This window comes from Athene cunicularia (assembly GCF_003259725.1).
Source record: "Athene cunicularia isolate RWA chromosome 21 unlocalized genomic scaffold, athCun1 chr21_part1, whole genome shotgun sequence".
Lineage (NCBI taxonomy): Eukaryota > Metazoa > Chordata > Aves > Strigiformes > Strigidae > Athene > Athene cunicularia.
The window spans coordinates 5,475,857-5,493,075 of record NW_020799127.1 but is presented as its reverse complement, the minus strand read 5'-3'; the positions used below and the strand labels follow the sequence as shown (position 1 = coordinate 5,493,075).

General features: G+C 54.5%; 1 protein-coding gene across 1 annotated transcript in view; it reads right to left on the bottom strand.

Moving 5' to 3' along the window:
* Positions 1–17,219, bottom strand: part of AGRN (agrin) — a 115,079-nt gene that overhangs the window by 90,958 nt on the left and 6,902 nt on the right. The window lies entirely within an intron of this gene.

Below are 17,219 nucleotides of genomic sequence, written 5' to 3'. Positions count from 1 at the left end.
CCAGGTGAAAGCCCCCCCCCCCCTCTCCAGCCCCACAATTCTCCTGTTTTCAAGCTGCTCTGACAGTTCCTTTACTGGGGGAGGGAGCCCACCACACACATCCTTTATTGATTGAGGCCACGGGCTCCTTCCGAACAAATTCCAACAAATTTCGGGTGTTGATTCCCACGTAGGCAGTTTTCTGCCTGTAAACAATTATTCCTGTATTTTGACACCCCCATAGCGTGGTCAGACCATCTGTCTGAACTGCAAGGCTGTTAACTGGTGTTAAACTGCCATTAGCTGCAGATGCAGAGCTAGCAGTAGGATTTAAAACAACCACCAAACCCCTGAACCGCACATACAAGCGAAGAAGACGCAGTTGAGACGAACCGGCAGAGCCAATTATCTGTCCCCTACGGGCATTAAAGTGCCACGCAGACCCCACAGCCTCACCACGCTGCTTTCCGCAGCCTGAGCTGTGACTTTGCCCGTCCCGTTGACCAAGACTCCCTCCCACACAGCGAGGCCAAGTGGTTCCCACCCCAGGCGGGAGCAGCACCTGGTACGACACCCCGATCTCCCACGTCGTAGTACGCGAGCGTGATTCCTGTAACAGGTCAGCGTTACAGCGGCCCGTTTCCAGCCCCGCTCCGGGGCGAAGAATGTAACACATTAAGATGTAAGACATGCAAGATTTACTGTGAAGGGAAAGCCTTTAATCTGAGGCAGGCTTCAAGCAAGTGCCAGCTCCTTTCAACTCTATCCTCACATACGCGCTGGTGGAGCCCCGGCTGTCGCGCCGGAGGAGCGTGGCGGCGAGGGTAGCACATGGAGAGACCCGGCGGCGCAGATCCCCAGCCCCACCAACTGCTGCGGGGCTGCAGCCACACAGGCTGGAGCCAGGAGGGTGCACAGACGCACGCTCAGATGCGACGCTACCTCTCGTCCCACGCCAGCGGTACCGTGTGTGCGGGGAGCCAGGCACGCGCCATCACAAGCCACGCGCGGGCCAGGCACAGGGAAGCCGCTTCTGCCAAGGGCTCTGGGATGTGTGTTTGTGTGAGCCATGACTGCTCCGAGCGATGGGACACACAGAGACCAGCGAGCAGGGTCCAACCTCCCTTGAGCCCCATTACACTGTGAGGCGCAGAAGCCACAGAGCAGGGTGGCTGGGAGGAGGAGGAAGAATAAAAACTCCCTCTAACAAAACGGCATTCCCTGCACAAAGCTCTGAGCGTGCCAGGCTGTGCCCGAGGCCCCTCTGCAAGGTGCCCTCTGGCAGCGAGGGTGAGCCACACACCCCTCCTGTTCAGACATGCCGTGCACATCCCCAGTGCCCTCCCACAGCAGCATCCTTCCTCCTCCCGCAGTGCCTGCTCCCAGCTGGGAGCTCCCAAACCTCCCCTTCCTGCAACTGGAGCTTCCAGAGGCAAACGGGTCTGCTGCATAAAAACATAATAATAGCAGCTTAACCCCTTAGTGCCCTCTCCCTCCTGCCCTGTGACAGGAGGCACCACCTTGCCAGGCTAGAGGTGGCCAGATCCACACCCCCATGAGCCCTCTGCACAGACAAACCCACAGCAGTGTGGGAAGTGCCCGTCCTCTGCAGCCGAATCCTTGCAGATCCGCATGCACAAGGTCAGAGTGCAGACCTCTGCGGCGGGGGAGGAAAAGCCCCCGCTGGAACGCAGAGCAAAAGGCACCGAATATGTGCGAAGGAGCCAGCCAGCCACCAGACTCTGCTCAGGAAACAGAAGCCCTGGAGCTGTATTTTCTCTTATCGTGACAGATGCAATAGCCAGAGGGTCTCTAGGGGGTGGAGGCTCACTGGCTGGGTTCACAGGGCAGGGGCTCCAGCCCACACTGCTGCTTCCCTTCATCCTTTTGGCAGAAAGACACCAACTCACCCCAGGGACCGATTTCCGGGGCAGCACTTCACCAAAGGGTTCCCACGCTTCGGCTGGGCGGAGGTGGTGGGATAACCTCGCTTTGGGGAAGAAGAAAGCACTTCTCACATGCTCCTCTCTCTGCAGAGGCGACATGACACGACATACGCAGCCGCTGGCAGGCAGGGAGCCCAGGGCTCCCAGTGCCACCATTGCCAAGTGGGATGCTCCCAGAGAGCAGGTCCATGCTCTGTGGGATGGGGACAATGCCAGCACACCCACCAAGGTGACGGCCACCAACTCAGGCACAGCCACCACCCTTCTGGGTACAAGGGCAGGCAGCACAGCAAGGCAGGAGTGGGGCATAAACACAGGCTCCTGCCTTCAGAGACAGCTTGCCCACAGGCCTGCACGAGCAGGAGTGGTCCAGCTGCCATCTTAAAGCATCTCTTTCCTTTTGTTTCCTCTGCTCTTCTGATGGTTCTCCTGTAGGCAGGGTTGCAAAAGCCCAGCCTGAAGTACAAAGGCAACGCTCCACGGAAAATGAGCCAACGAGGACTGGCTAAATCCAGACAGACCTGCAGTTCCTGCACTGGACGCTGCGTGACAGTAGCACATGGGTGGGCACGATGTCAAGTTAAGATGAGCTCAGAGGAGCTACACAGAAGGCAACACCACACACCCTATACTCCCACCGGCAATGCTGCTCCCAGAACTGTACCCCTGAGGATGCTTCCAGCTATTGTGAAGCTATACATCACCATCCACGCACCCTCAAGTCACAGCCAGCTTCTCCCACCAGTCCTGCCCTTCCTTCCTGGCTCCATGGCATTTAAATCCAGATGCCACAAAGCAGAGCGGAGGGATGGGACGTTGCTGAAAGCATCACTCGCTGCCTCAAGGGAGCCAGGCTGCAAGGCCTCCGCACAGTCTAGAAAAGACTCCCTTGGGCAAAGAAAGTGCAAGTCCAGCTGGCTAGGAGTCTAACAGAGCTGTCTGGGAGAAATTATCAGTCTAGAAAAACAATTCCAGCCTGGGTTTCTTTAGATTCCCTCCTGCTTCAGTGCCTGGGAACTGGGTCCCAGCCAGCAGCTCTGAGCTCAGCAGGCAAGGGTTCTCATGAGCCAGAAGAGCATGAAGTAGATCAGCTGGTGTCAGTAGGAAGCTTGGGATGAAGGCAGAGTTTAGGAGGAGTTTGGCAGATATGCCCCCTCAGCTTGAATCCAAAGTAGAGATGCTCCCAGGCAACCAAAGTTTCATCCACTAACAAATCTCTGAGCTATTTCTGTCTACCATCAGCTTCCCTTTCACCTGCAAATGGAAGGGTCGTGTTCTGTCCAAACCAATTTGCCCACGCTGCTATGAAACCCTACCGAAAACACTCCTAGCACTTTACTCCAAAGAGCACTCAAGACCTGCACGTCCACTGTTCCGGTGCAGCCCTCTACGGCAAGCACATCCCCGAGAGCTGTAGCACTGCCAAGCACCAAGAAAGCTGCTATTTCTCTCCCCTTTGCTGAGCAAAAAAGGTGTTACCCTGGGGAGAGCAGAGCAGGAACCTGGGCCTGTCTGCAGCACATCATCCCTTGGAGCGTGCTCAGGGCAGACTCCCATTGCAATGAGACTAGCAAAAGGAATGGCAGCTTTAAAATAACAGGCTAGCTCAAGATATATCCTTCATCCCACCAAGGCAGCTCAGAAATCCCTCCTGCAGTTTGTTAGCAAATAAAGCCTGGAACATGAGCCGGCCTGGGAGCTGCCCTGCTGCGGAGAGAAACGCCCTGCAAAGCGGCGAGCTGTCAAAGCCCCAGCGAGAGCAGAACCTGGGGCAGGACCCTGCAGGGAAGGATGAGGAAGCAAGACAACTCCTTTCCCAGGGGATGAGAATACAGCAGGCTTGAGGAGAAAAAAAAAATAAGTTCATCTGAAAAGAAAAACCACACAGTGAGGGATTGGGAAGACCATGTTTACCTTGCGCCACATCAGCCAGCTCCTACAGAGCACCCTTCTAGCTTCTGTGGGAAGCCATTAGTAGCAGGGTGTTCGGGTTTTTAACTAGTCACAAGCTTATAACAGCAGCAGTATCAGCATTAGCTAGCTGGAAAACCTTCTGAGTTGCTCCCCAGCTTGGAAAACTGCAGCTAACAGCCCCTGGAAACAGGGCGTGCGGGCAGCCAGCTCGCAGCAGGGAAGCAGAGAGGGCACCACGACTGCAGCCACATTGCATGGAGCACATCTCATCGCTGCCCATGGAGCAGATCAAGAAAGTGGCAGGTGAACCTCAGCCAGCACAGGGCTGATGAGCAGATACAAGAAGAATGCCTCCCCGCAGGTGAGGTGGGGAGAGACAAGGATCCAAGCCCATCAGCGCTGCCAGCCACGATTCCCCGCCCCAGAGCCTTCTGGCTCCAAACAGCTCAGTCCAGAGAGTCCCATCGTCTCTCCAGCAATAGGAAAGCTGCTGCCTTACAGCTGGGGTGAGAGCAGCTGACAGACCAGCCTGGGTCTGCAAGACCTGAACAAGAGCCAGCAGTGTGCCCAGCTGGCCAAGAAGGACAACGGCATCCTGGCTTGCATCAGCACTGGCATGGCCAGGGAAGGGATCTGAGCCCTGTGCTTGGCACTGCTGAGGCTGCCCCTCGATGAGTGGGTTCAGTTCTGGGCCCCTCACCCCAAAAAGGCCATTGAATGACTCGAGCGTGGCCAGAGAAGGGCAACGGAGCTGGGGCAGGGTCTGGAGCACAGGTCTGCTGGGGAGCGGCTGGGGGAACTGGGGGGGTTCAGTCTGGAGAAGAGGAGGCTGAGGGGAGACCTCCTGGCCCTCTGCAACTCCCTGAAAGGAGGGGGCAGAGAGGGGGGATGAGTCTCTGGAGCCAAGGCCCCAGCGCCAGGCCCCGAGGGAATGGCCTCAAGCTGCCCAGGGCAGGGTCAGGCTGGCTCTGAGGAAGGATTTCTGTGCAGAAGGGGCTGTTGGGCGTTGGAATGGGCTGCCCAGGGCAGGGGGGAGTCCCCGGGATCCCTGGAGGGGTTGAAGAGTCGGGCTGAGCCAGCGCTGAGGGATCTGGGGGAGTTGGGAACGGTCAGGGTGAGGGTCATGGTTGGACTGGAGGAGCTGCAAGGGCTTTTCCAACCAAGATGATTCTGTGACCCTCTCAGGTCTTGCCACACGATGCCAGACCCCTGCCACACGTGGGCTCTCCAGCCCAGTGCTGCACCTCTGCTGGGGCCAGCCCCAGTTGCTCCCCATGCTGGTGAGTGGCCCTTGCCAGGGTCAGCAGTGCCAGCCCCTGTGGCCTTGGGCCTGAAGAACCTGCTCCAAACTTTCTGCAGGTAAAAGTGGCCTCAGGTCCTGAAGAGTGCCCGGGCACCCACAGCTCTCAGCCCTCTGCCCCACTGGGGTCTGTGAGTGATCTGACACCAGCACATGTGATTTGATTTGAGGGCCAAGAATTTCTCAGGGAAGTCCAAGGGCTCTGCTTTCACAAACCAGTGAAAGCATCAGATCCCTTTCATATGGGGGTCTTAACTCAGACACCCTTTCTCTATTTACTAGAAGTACTTCTAGAGTCGGAAGTTTCTCTCTCTTATTCCCAGGTTTGAAGGCTTGCCCAGGACTCTGTCAGTTTAACCTTTAAGGCTGGCCTGGGTTTTTGCTCAATGTGCCTCGGCACGTGTAGAAGCAAAGCTCTGATGGAGGCTCTTGCTCTACCATAAGGCAGCACTGCCCCTGCTCAGCCAGCTGCGTACTTCCCCCAGTAAGTGGGTGGGAAAAATCCAGCCTTTGATGTTCCACTGAGCTGCTCCAAACCAAAGATGGACTACAGGAGATAAAAACACCAAACAAACTTCACAACAGGATATATCCGGTAGATAAAGTGGGAAAGAATTTCATTTCCATGGAAGGCAGACTGCATGTGGTCCATGGAATAACTAAATGGCAGCTGTTTTTCCACTCCCAGCACACGCTGCCTTTTACAGACATCACACTAGCAGAGCGCAGACTGGGTGATACAGGCTGCCCAGAACCTGTGTTAGTGCTCCAGGAAAAGCCATCCCAACAAATCTGCACCCTGCACACAGTTCTGGGCAAGGCAGCTTCCCCTCAGCCTTATCTAAGCCTGCCCAGAGAGCAAAAGCCTCTCCCAGGTACCTGCAGCTGGACGTTATCCAGCTCATCATTCACATGGTCAGCACAACAGGCTCACACGCGAGCAAGCAGGCTAAAAACCACAATTTCAAAGACAGTAACAACCCATTGCTAATGTGGATTTTGGTCCTGGGAACAAGGATCGATGACAGAGTAGCACAGGCCAAAAGAACCGTGACTGCTCAATCTAGAGGAAAAGCATCAGAGGGGAGAGGTGACCAACTGTTTTCAAGTACAGAAGCAGTTTTAAGCAGAAAAGGGAACAGGCCATTCTCCGTATCAGGGTGGACAGGGAAGATGCTCTGTGTAAGTTACTACTATTGATTCAGACAGGTCATCCCAGGAAGCAAGTTCCCATCATATTTCTGTAACCATTTCCCCACCTTTTAAAGATCTTTGTAGCCAGAACACTGAGCAGCTTAACAAGCTTGGCTCCATCTTCCAGCAGCCCAGACCATGATACCCTCCCAAGCAGCACAAGCGAAGAGAGGAAGGTGCTTGAATCAACACCACGCTCCAGCCAGGCATTTTCTGGGTTGATGGGGCAGGGCAGCCTCACAAAGCTGCTTTTCTTCCCAGATCCAGCAGGCCCCAGGGCTGCCCCCTCCCCACTTCCTCTCACCATCCTCTTCCCCCTGAAAAGAGCCCCAGAGTTCAGTCATGGCACAGATGAGCCCAGCACATGGGGCTTTGCGGCTGCAAAGCCCAGCTTAAGGCAGCGGGGAGGGAAGAAAGGAATAATGAGTGACAAGCCTCATTTGCAGTCTGGCAGTGCCACCTCTATTCTGAGCCGCGACCAGAGCCCTCTGCCACCACATCTATGTAACAATTTAAACACGTAAAACTGGCAGAAAAGGATGTTTTTACAAAGCTGAAAGAAGGGCTGTCATGTGGCAAAGCTCGATGGAGGAGCTTTGTGCAAACCACTGCCAGCCCTGCCACGGTGGGCTCAGAGCTCTGTTCGACTGAGACACAAGAGAGAGACCAGCTGGCACAGCACAACCCATCCCTGGAAACGTCAGGAAGCACAGAGATCCCTCTGCCCCCCACGTCTGCTCTTGTTCACCTGCCTTAGTGAACACAGCCCGGACACCCGCGTTACACAGCGCTGCTCCAAGGAGCACCGTGCCCCCCGTATCACGTCTGGCCACGCAAGATGGACCAGGGGGTTCAGCCTTGCAGCACCTGCTCAGCACGAGGCAGTGGTTCTCACCAGCATTACGAACAGACAAAAACCTCCACTGCCAGAAGCAGCAGGACCTCTACCATCAGCACCCACCTCTCCGCTCACATGCCATGCTGAACCCCTATGGATAACCTCCTAAATTCAGCTTTTCTGCCCCAACAGGAGACCCAAGAGAAGTCTGGGAGCGAGTGACCATCTGAGCTCAGCTCAAGATAGCCAGCTGATTTGGGCCTTGCAATTCTTCTGCCTCGAGTGACAGCACAGTCCAGAGGGGCTAGGGCGAGCACTTGAACCACCCAACCCAAAAGATTTATTGCAAGCAGTGGAGCACAGCCCCAGCCAACGAGCCAGGACTGTGAGCAGGAGATCTGACCAAGTATGAAAAGCAGAATTCTGCTTTTAATTAGGAATAAAAAAAGGGCACGCAGTACTCCCTCAGCATCCTCCAAGGAGACTATCTCCAGCCACGCTATTCCATCAGGGAGTGAAACAGGGCTTGTTTCGAGAGCTAAATATATGCCTCAGTCCCTCAGGGTTACTGACAAACCCTGGCAACAGGACTGCAGGAACCCTGGTAATATTGTAGGATTTGCCCAGCCCTCTAAGAATAACTGCACTGCCTATGAGAACATCACGGGAATTAGCTCCCTCCTGCCCACTTACACCCCTGGTACCACGCAGAAGCCAGGAACCCGCTGCTCTGGGGCAGGACTGAAAGAACATGGATTTACAGACTAGTTCAGCATTGCCTCAAATGGAAAACTCCTTTTTCTACAGGATTAGAAGTTTCACCCTTGGCTTCCTGCAGAGAACAGTGCAGCGCTGTGCCTGGTGCAGACCCGCCTGGGTGTCAGTGGAAAATAACCAGCAGTTCTCTCCATAAAGAGATTAAAACCTTTTTAACGTGGACAACAACCGATGAGGGAGGAAAGGGGAACTCTGCGGGAAGCATGTGCACGCAGGACATCACACTTTAATTTCGAAGCATGAGCTGCTTAAGCCAGCAGCAGCCGCCTGGGAAGGCGGGACCCAGCTCTGCCCCAGCAGGGACTGCCCCCAGTTTCCCCAGTCATACCGGGGCACAGTGCTGCCTTTCCTCGCTGGAGCTCCAAAGGCACTCTGCATCTCCAGCTTCTCTGCAGCTCCACACACCTCCTGTGGAGGGAAAGGAATAGCTCCCAGCCTCACACCACCCGAGCAAGTTCACACAAGAAGCCCCCAGCAAGGCAGGGATGCCAGCTGCTTTCCAGCAGCCTCACACCCTAACCACCAAGACCCAGCGCTGCTCCTCAGCTGGGCACCTTCCCCAGCTCAGCAGAGGTGCTGCCACCCCTCTCGCATCCTTTGACAAGCTCTAGCATTGCCCAAATTCTCTCCAGTGCTGCAGGAAAGCTCCTGGCATGGTTAAAAGAGGTGTCTGCCTCTGCATACAGGGGCACTCAGGGGATGCATAGCTGGCATTCCAGGCTGGCAGATCTCTGCCGAACATAATCCACCTGACCAGGGCACATGCCAGAACAGGTTACGCAAACAGAGCACACACACGGTGAGGGAGAACCGTCTTGGGCAGGGAAAGGGGAAAAAGGCTGGAGAAGGAGCTCAATCTTCCCTAAACATTGAAGGGTCCTCAAGTCAAATCCTTCCAGCTGGGGTGCAGAGCACTCTCACCCTTCCAGCTCGCCACTGGCAAGGCAATATTACACGTTTGTCCTTCCTGTGCACTGCAGAAGGAGGAAAAAGATTCAACCCCATCTCCTCTTCTTGCCCCAGTTGCCTCAAGGGGCAGGGAGAAAGCAGGGCTGTTCTGCCAGCACTGCCACCCTCGTCTGGGCACTGTGACCACAAGCTGGGACACAGGCCCAAACAGGACTCACTGGGATGCTGCTGCATCCCCCTTCCTTCCTCCTGACCTGCAGCGTGGAGCGGAGCAGGGCGAGGTAATGCCAGGATAGAGCACTACCCACAGCCCACACGGCCAAGCATCACCCACCCCAAAACCTGCAGCCTGCGGGGCCAGCAGTGCAGGAGAGGACAAGAACAACCAAAGGGAAAGCAGGCCAGGAGGGGTCTGAAGGAAGAGGCAGCTTCTTAAGCAAGTTTTTGCGGCAGAAGGACCTGCCCAGCCTTGCGCTGAGGAAGCTCTGTGCCCGCCCTGCAAAGGGAGAGGGCCCGAGCATGCACACACAGGCAGGCGTGCAGGCTCCGCACGGGCTGGGGTGCACTGGGACACCCCAGGAGGGAGCTCTGGGGTTACAGCACTGGGGGGACCGAAGCTTCGGCAGCTCCCATGTGAGAGTCTGGCTTTGTGTCCCCCTCCCTGTGCCTGGGGACAGCATGTGACAGCCATGGGGACAGCACTGCAGCTCACCACCCTCTTCTAAGCCTTACAGTGATGATGCTGGAAGAGAGACCAGAGCAAGAGAGGCCACTGGCAGGAGCAACGATCCCTCTGGTTCGTATCCTGCTGATGGCTGATTAAAGGAACAGTGCCAGAGCCAAGCAAGGGCTGAGCAAGCTTGCTGATACCCTACACCGACCCATGACCTGGAAATGGGCTTTTCAGGAACTTCCTCTGCCAGAAATGGCTTAACTCACACAATCGCCAAATAAACCAACTGATCCAACCCATTGTGATTTTGCCTAATCCTTTTCAGCCCCTTAATATTTCTGGCTGTTACACCATCCATAGGCAACAAATTCTTTAGTTTAACTTGTCTCTGTGTAAAGAGTGGCCTTCCTCTGAGCCTGCTGCCTAGTTCATCCACCGCTCCAGTCTTTCACAGGACAAAATTCACGTCCTATACCCCGATCAGCATCGCACACCTCTACACTGGTCTTTCCAAGTGAAAGCTTGCCCCAAGCCAAGAGGCTCCAGCATGCACATGGGAAGGGTCCTACCGAGATGTGCCAACAGCGATGCGCAGAGGCTGCGGAGACGTGCCTCAGGAGACAGGGATGTTATTTGAAGGCGAGGCTGAAAGCCCTCACAGGGGGCAACTGTTAGGATCTCTCCTCTCTCTGCCATGCATCCTCATGCCCAGAGCCAAAAAACCTGGGGGTCTGCCGATGACACAGAGCGGGTGGCCCAACTCCAGCCCCATGGCTCCCTCTCCTCCCCTGGCCTGTAGCCCCGTGCACTTGGGTGTCCCCAGGTGTGGTGGCAAGAAGCCACAGTGTGTGACCAGAGATTTCCCTCCTCCTTCCCAAGCTTGTGGGGATCCAAAAATTGGGCACCCAAGATGGAGACTTAACCAAAGGCGAGGGAAACAGTCCCCAGAGACAAAGGGCAACCTATGGAGACGGGGTCTCTCCCTCAGCGGGGTTACGTCACCCGCCACCGTATAGGGACATGCATCTCGGTGCCATTGTTTGCAGGCAGCCTCACTGCCCAGGAATGCAGCGGCCTGTGGGGGCAGGGAGACGTGCTGAGGGTGGGAAATGCTTCCTGCACAGAAGAGCTCACTCCTCAGCACATCTATTAAACAAAGCTACGAGTGACCTGGCTACTTATCTGTGGAAAGGCAGCCGCCCCGGAGCAGAGGACTGCTCGACAGCAGCAGCTCCAGCACCCCACGCTCAGAGCACCAGGTCACACAGAGCACACACAGACACCCTTATCTGCACCCATCCTGGGCCTGAAGCCTCCTCGTACCTAAATCCACCTTTTATCCAAACCACTTGGTTATACATCCTTCAAGATTTCTAAATACTGAGCTCTGCTTGCTGCAGAGATGCCCTGTAAGAACCACCTGAGCTCTGTTTTATGGCTTACTTGGCTCTACCAAAGCAGGCAGCCCCCAGGCTTTCATGACCCATTAAAACTGAAGAACAGGTTGTTCTCCGCAGAGAAGCCAGGTTGGGTTAAGGTGGGTATGAGGCTGCAGGCCACTTGAGAAACACAGCCCATAGTTACAGCACCCCCAGGCACCATCCCAGGCAGAGTCCCCCCCAGCACAGGCTGGCAGTAAACACCTCTTCCCCAAAACCCTGCATCTATCAGGATGCTTCTGCTGCACTAGTATTCCAGCCACAAGACAAAGGTAGCAAGAAAAAAGGGAATTTCTGCAAGTTTACACACAGAGGAGCATCGAGACCAAGTCTAGGACAAATTTAACGGTGCTGAAAGAAATAGAAGCTCACCTAGACAGAGCTCAAATGGCTCCTCATGACAGAGCTTCCCCATGCAACTGCCAGGAGCTTCCACTGATCCTAGTTTATCTCTTAGATAAACAGCATCAGTTAAAACAATTTGCTCAGGGATTTTATCGCTACATAAACAGACAGCCCAGTGTAACAAGGAAAGCCGAGAGCAAAAGGGGCTGTAAGCAGGAGATGGACAAATAAAATAGACAAAAAAAAAAAAATCTTGTTTTTTTTTCAAAGGCTGACTCCTCAGGAGCACAACTGTCCCAAATGAAGCTACAGCCTATCCCAGGCCAAGCTCTGCCAGTCCCAAGCCACACAAATGGCTCCCACAGCCCAGTCAAAAGGATTTGCTTGGGGAATAACAGAGAACTCAATTCTGACCCCATAGCCTTGATAGATCTGTTTGCTAGTAAAGTTTTCGGGTACCAACAGAATGAGAAGTAACCAGCAGAAAAAGGGTCAGCCTGAATGAATCCCCTGGGAAAATATCACTGTGGAAGAGATGGAGCCACACTACAGTCCTGCACCTCATGTAGAGGAAAAACAATCCTCAGCCACCATGATAAGACCACCACAATAAAACCACCACCAAAATCACTGAAGAGGCTCCCAGTTCTATAAAAGATGACAGCGAAGGAGCTGTTCCCTCTGGGAGGGCACAGAGGGGAGAGCAGACTCCCCAGATGCTTGCCCTGGTCCGTAGCCAGCCTGCAGCATCCCGTCATCAAACAGAGCCATCCAGGAGTTACAGGATGGGTCCCAAATTCAAAGCAAGGACCTTTTGGGTCTGCTGTATAATGCCAGGCGCTGGGATCTCCCCAGAAGTTGCGTTTTAACATCTAAAAATCTGTGCATGCCCACAACAGCCACCATGAGAAAGAAGGCTGCAGGAGCAGGGACCCAGCGAGGAGAGGATCAGCAGGATGAGACCACCCGCCCCACACCGGGGAAGGCTGGCACCCCTGCCTGCACCCCTGGGCGGTCACAGTGCCACCAGTGCTACTGGGCCATCGTCCCAGCACGACTGGGAACGCCCTGCTCCCCACGCCAGCCCTTTCCCGAGGGCAGGCTGCTCCTCCCACACCTCGCTCCCCAGATCCCGCTTCTCCTGCCAGCCTACCTGGCTGAACTATGCCTGGAATGCCGCCCCTGGCCGCCCGCCCAGCCGCTCGCTGCCCGTTAACGCAAGAGCCGATGAAGGTTTATCGGCAGAAAGGTGCAAGGCGAAGGGGGTGGTACTGCCAGCAAGCAGCACCCAGCCAAGCACCTCTCTCCCGCAGGCTGGCTGCTGGGAAAGGATGGGGAAATGGCCTCCAAGACAGGGAAACCCTAGGAAAGGGTTCAAACCACCCCTGCCCACCGCCTGCCTCCGCTCTCGGGGTGCGAGATGCGTCTCACACAGGCACTTTGCTCCCTTCCCAGAGGTTTCTCGCTCAGCCCCCACTGGTACCCAGGGGAAGCGTTGCCCAAGAGATGAGGCCAGAGCCAAGCGCCCGACACACACTCCAACCTCTTCCTCACTCCTTTCTTCCCAAGCTCAGATGATTTTTGCCTTCCACAGAAACCAGGAATCTCACCACACGAGCAGGGAGCGCAGAGCTGGGCGCACACCTCGCAGCTCCAGCTGGCCGGTTCCGTCGGCAGCGCCCACGCCGCGGCTGCCCGCTGCCTCCCAGGCTGCGCAAGTCGGGAAAGGTTGTTCAGGGCTGTCCTGAGGTGCCAGGATCCACCTCACCTTATGCAGTCACAGGATACACTCAGATCACTTTTACACCCTCGCCACCACTTCTTTGAGGCTAATGCTTCATTTTTAACGTGGTTATTCCTTGATTTTACAGAACTACTTGAAGGCCCAAACTGACCTAAGGCCCCAGAGCATTGTTTTTTCCCAGAAACAGAGCAAGATATGATGCTTCTTGGCCAAGGAGAACAGCTTCAGAGCCAAGACAATCACAATTTGGCAGATGAATTGGGGCTGGCAAGTGATGTATTGGTTGATTTTTATGCCCTCCCCCCCACCTCTCCACCCTCCAGTGACTTCTCTTCTGCAGGTTGGGGGTTTAGAAGTACTGCAAGTGCTGGAAAGCCACAACTTACTCAACCCTTTGGTTACCAGAGCTGAGCACCTGGCAGATTCTGTTGTGGTAGGAGTTAACACGCACCCAGTCAGCCTAAAGGCTTTGGCTACAATCCTCCATCTGCAACAAACACTGCCACAGCACAAGAGGCTGGGAAGAAGTTTAAAGACTCGTTTTCAGAACACGAACTTAGCTTCAGGAGGGGGCTTCAGGTCAACACCACACAGCGCACACACACAAACAGTGGCAACTGGTCACAAATAAACTCAGAGCATCCCTCCTGGCCTGTGGGTTCTGCAGCACGAGCCGTCCTTCCAGTCTGCAGCTGTATTTCAGAGGAATGGATACATGGCATTGGTGGCATTTATGCTAGAAGGAAGACAGGAACTAGCTTTAGCCATATTCTCCTTAGCTAAAGAGCTGAAGTCGTCCAATTTCAACGCCTCTTCTCTTACTCCTGCAGACCAGCAGGGATGCTAGGATTTTAGACAGGCAAAGAACAAGCCAAGGTATAATAAAAGGCCAAGGCAGAGCATCTCAGCACCATGCACGTGTGATCAGCTGCGCTCCCTGTTGCTGCAGATGGAGTCTGGAACACACTGACAAAAGCCTTGTGGGCAGCCTGGAAGGCCAAAGGAAAACCCAGCAGGAGTAAAACTCAAAGCACACGGACGCTGCATCCAGGGGAGTGCCGCAACAGGGCGAGTCCCAGGGAATCTACAGACAGCACGAGAGAATCCACAGAGCCTCTGGGCTATGGCAGTGCGGTCCTGAGCAGCCCCTCATGGGGCATCTCCCCCATCACCAGCTCTCCTCCCATTTTAGGTGCCAACAGCCTGGCTACCTATCTATCCATAAAGCTCTGGTATCCTGTGTCGAGTGTCTGCTCCATCCATCCACAGCCAAGATACAGGTTAATCCTGAGCTTTTCTCTTCTACCGCTGGCAGCCGTGAGCAGCCCACCCAGTTGGGACTCCTATTCCTTGCTTGGTCACTGGTTTTTGCTCTGCAAACTGGGACTGTATTGCTGCCTGCTTACCCCTACCTGTCTCAGCCTGCAGAAATGCAGACAGCACCTAGGGGAGTTAAACAGCTTGTTAACATAGGCAAATTGCTTTGAAGTCTTTAAAGGAAAGATAACTGCTTCACACTCTTCTCCAACAAATTCTGAGGCTCCATGCTTCGCTCTCTCCCCGGGAGGAGCAGTTTGGATGAGAGCAGTTCCAACCCAAAGCGCTCCTGCGTGTCTGAAGAGACCTGTGAGCCGGTCTCCATGCGGGTCTGGCCCTGCTCACCCAAAACACAGAACCGAGGACTACATACCCAGAAGAGAGGCAATGCACTTAGAAGTGCAGAGATCAGCAAAAAGCTCCCTCGGCCTTTTTGTTCCCCTTGTTTTAATTGAGTATCACCCACAAATCAAAGATGCTGAGGCACAGCCAAGTCCTCCAATTCACTTAAGCTAATTAGCATCCCTGCAAGACAGAGAGAGCACAGTGGTCTAATATTAGACAGAAGATGCACTTTCAGCCCATCAAGATGACACAACATCCTTTGGGAGCATGCGGTGCTCTTCCAACATCCACTGCTATGCAGGGGAAAAAAAAAATAGGTAGAAAGAGGCAGTCAGTCGTGGACGATGTTAAGGTTTGTCTCCTGCATCTGGAGAGGGGCAGCGGGGCCACTTTAGCTTGATCTTCTAAAAAGGCAGCCCAGGATGAGATAATGGAATAAGCAAGCTTACAGAGCAAGGCTACAAGCAAAGCCCAGCTGTGGAAGAGCATCTCTGGTCTATAAAGAGTGAGCAGCAGCGCCAGTCCTCTTTCAGGGCAGAAATCCACTAAATCCAAGCAACAACTAAACCCACATGGCCTCAGCTTAAGGAGAGTAACTAGGCAGTGTTTTTTTTAAGAATGGCACACGCAGACTCCGCTCTGCAGCTCACCAGGCAAACACCAGCCACGGCTCCTACTCCACCAGCTGCTTAGAGACAGAGGTAACGGGCATCATTACAGCAGTTTGTGTTGTAAAAGACATTACCAACAAGGTGCTGCATGATCCAGGAGATCTCTGCTGCCTGGCACCACACCTCTGGGATGGGACAAAGAAGCTGTGTGTTAGCGTGAGGAACGCAAACAGGCAGGACATTTATTGACCAGAGAAAGTGGGTTTCAGGTGAGGCTGGAATATGGATCTAAGGAGGCAAGAGGAAGTAACAGGGTTGGGATCTGGGCAAGGCACAAGAGCTCAGACAGAGGTATTGGCCAGCTCAAGGCCTCAGCTGCAACGGTGATGGAGGACATCCATAAAAACAACAAGAGAAAGTAGGCGAGATGCTGGGTGGGAGAGCACAAGCTTAGGAAGACCAGTAATTCACGGGGGCTTAAGGCAGGACTGGGACAGAGCCCAGCCTGCGCCACACACCCGGCCACGCTGCTCAGCTTGCTGCGGTTTAGCGGGGAGATTAACAGAGACTGACGTGGCTGCTGGACACAGGAAGAGCCAGGGCAGTAAAAATTAGTAGCAAATAAGGAAAAAAAAAAAAAGTGGTTTGAAACCTCACACATTCTTATTCACTTTGTAGTCTGTGCTGCAGCCAGACCAAAATTAACCAAATTGGGTATGAATTATTGAAAGCACTAGAGTCCCATTTCCTTTGCTAATCAAAGAAAATGATTCTAGGGAGCTGAAAACGCAGGAAGAGAAGCAGTTTTTCAAGGAAAAAAAGGCACTGACAGAATGGCTTTTGTAAGGAGGGAGCAGCTTGCAGAGCACCATTCACCTCCAACCCAAAGCCTACCTGGGAAAGGAGGTTATCCATCGTGTCCTGGGGCACGGGGCCACACTCCTGTCCCTACCGCAGCCACACATCACATCAAAGAGCTCTCCTGCTCCTGGAAGTCCTCCCAAAGGAATGCAGAATCTTCACAAAGCGTTTAATAAGATAAACAGGACCCAAGTCCCACTCCTGGGTAAGGATTAGCACGGCGCAAGCCCGGGCGGGTGCCGGCAGTTCCCACAGGCGCCTGGCAGCTCTGACAGGCAGAGCCCCGCGGGGCTCACGGGCAAAGGCTGGGCTGGCCAGCGCTGCCCATCGCCCTGCCATGGCCCCGGACAGCACGAAGGCTGGGGCAGGTCAGCTCCGTCCTCCCAGTCAGCAGAAGCCAGCTCCCGGACTTTGTTTGGAAGCCAGAGGAGTACTGAGGCATCTCCCTTCTGCTGGGACAGCTTCTGTAGATACCCAGGCTGAGCCGCGTGCCCATACACCCCAACTCTCAGAGCTGAGACAAGCATCAAGCCCTGGGTGTGCCAAAGAGAAAGCTCTGCCCCCCCTCGAGTAGCAGGAGCCGGCAGTTTGCAGCAGAGAAACAGAGAGTTGAGTTCTGCCCCTGCCAGAAAGGCAGAGCCACTCAGTCCCTTAGGTGGCTGCAAACTGGTTACCGCATTAAAACAATCTGAATTCATCCATGTGACCGTCTGGCTGCATTCTCCAAGCAGCCACACCTGTACATTTAATTTACACTTCCAGCATATACAGGGTGACAGGGCTGACTGCTCTCTCCCATGTCTGATGCTGTGCAAAGAGATACGGAGCAGATGGTGAAACAAGTGACAGGGGAAGGTTGGGACAGAAGCAGCTATAGCACGGCAACACCTTTTGTTAGAGGTACAGATTTGCGGCCTGGTGACTCTGTGACCAAAACCAGCCCATGTGTAAAGGCTCACACAGCACAGGCTGTCTGCAAAGCCTGGCCCCGCAGCCTGCGGCATCAGCAGGATGGGCCCAGGTGTAG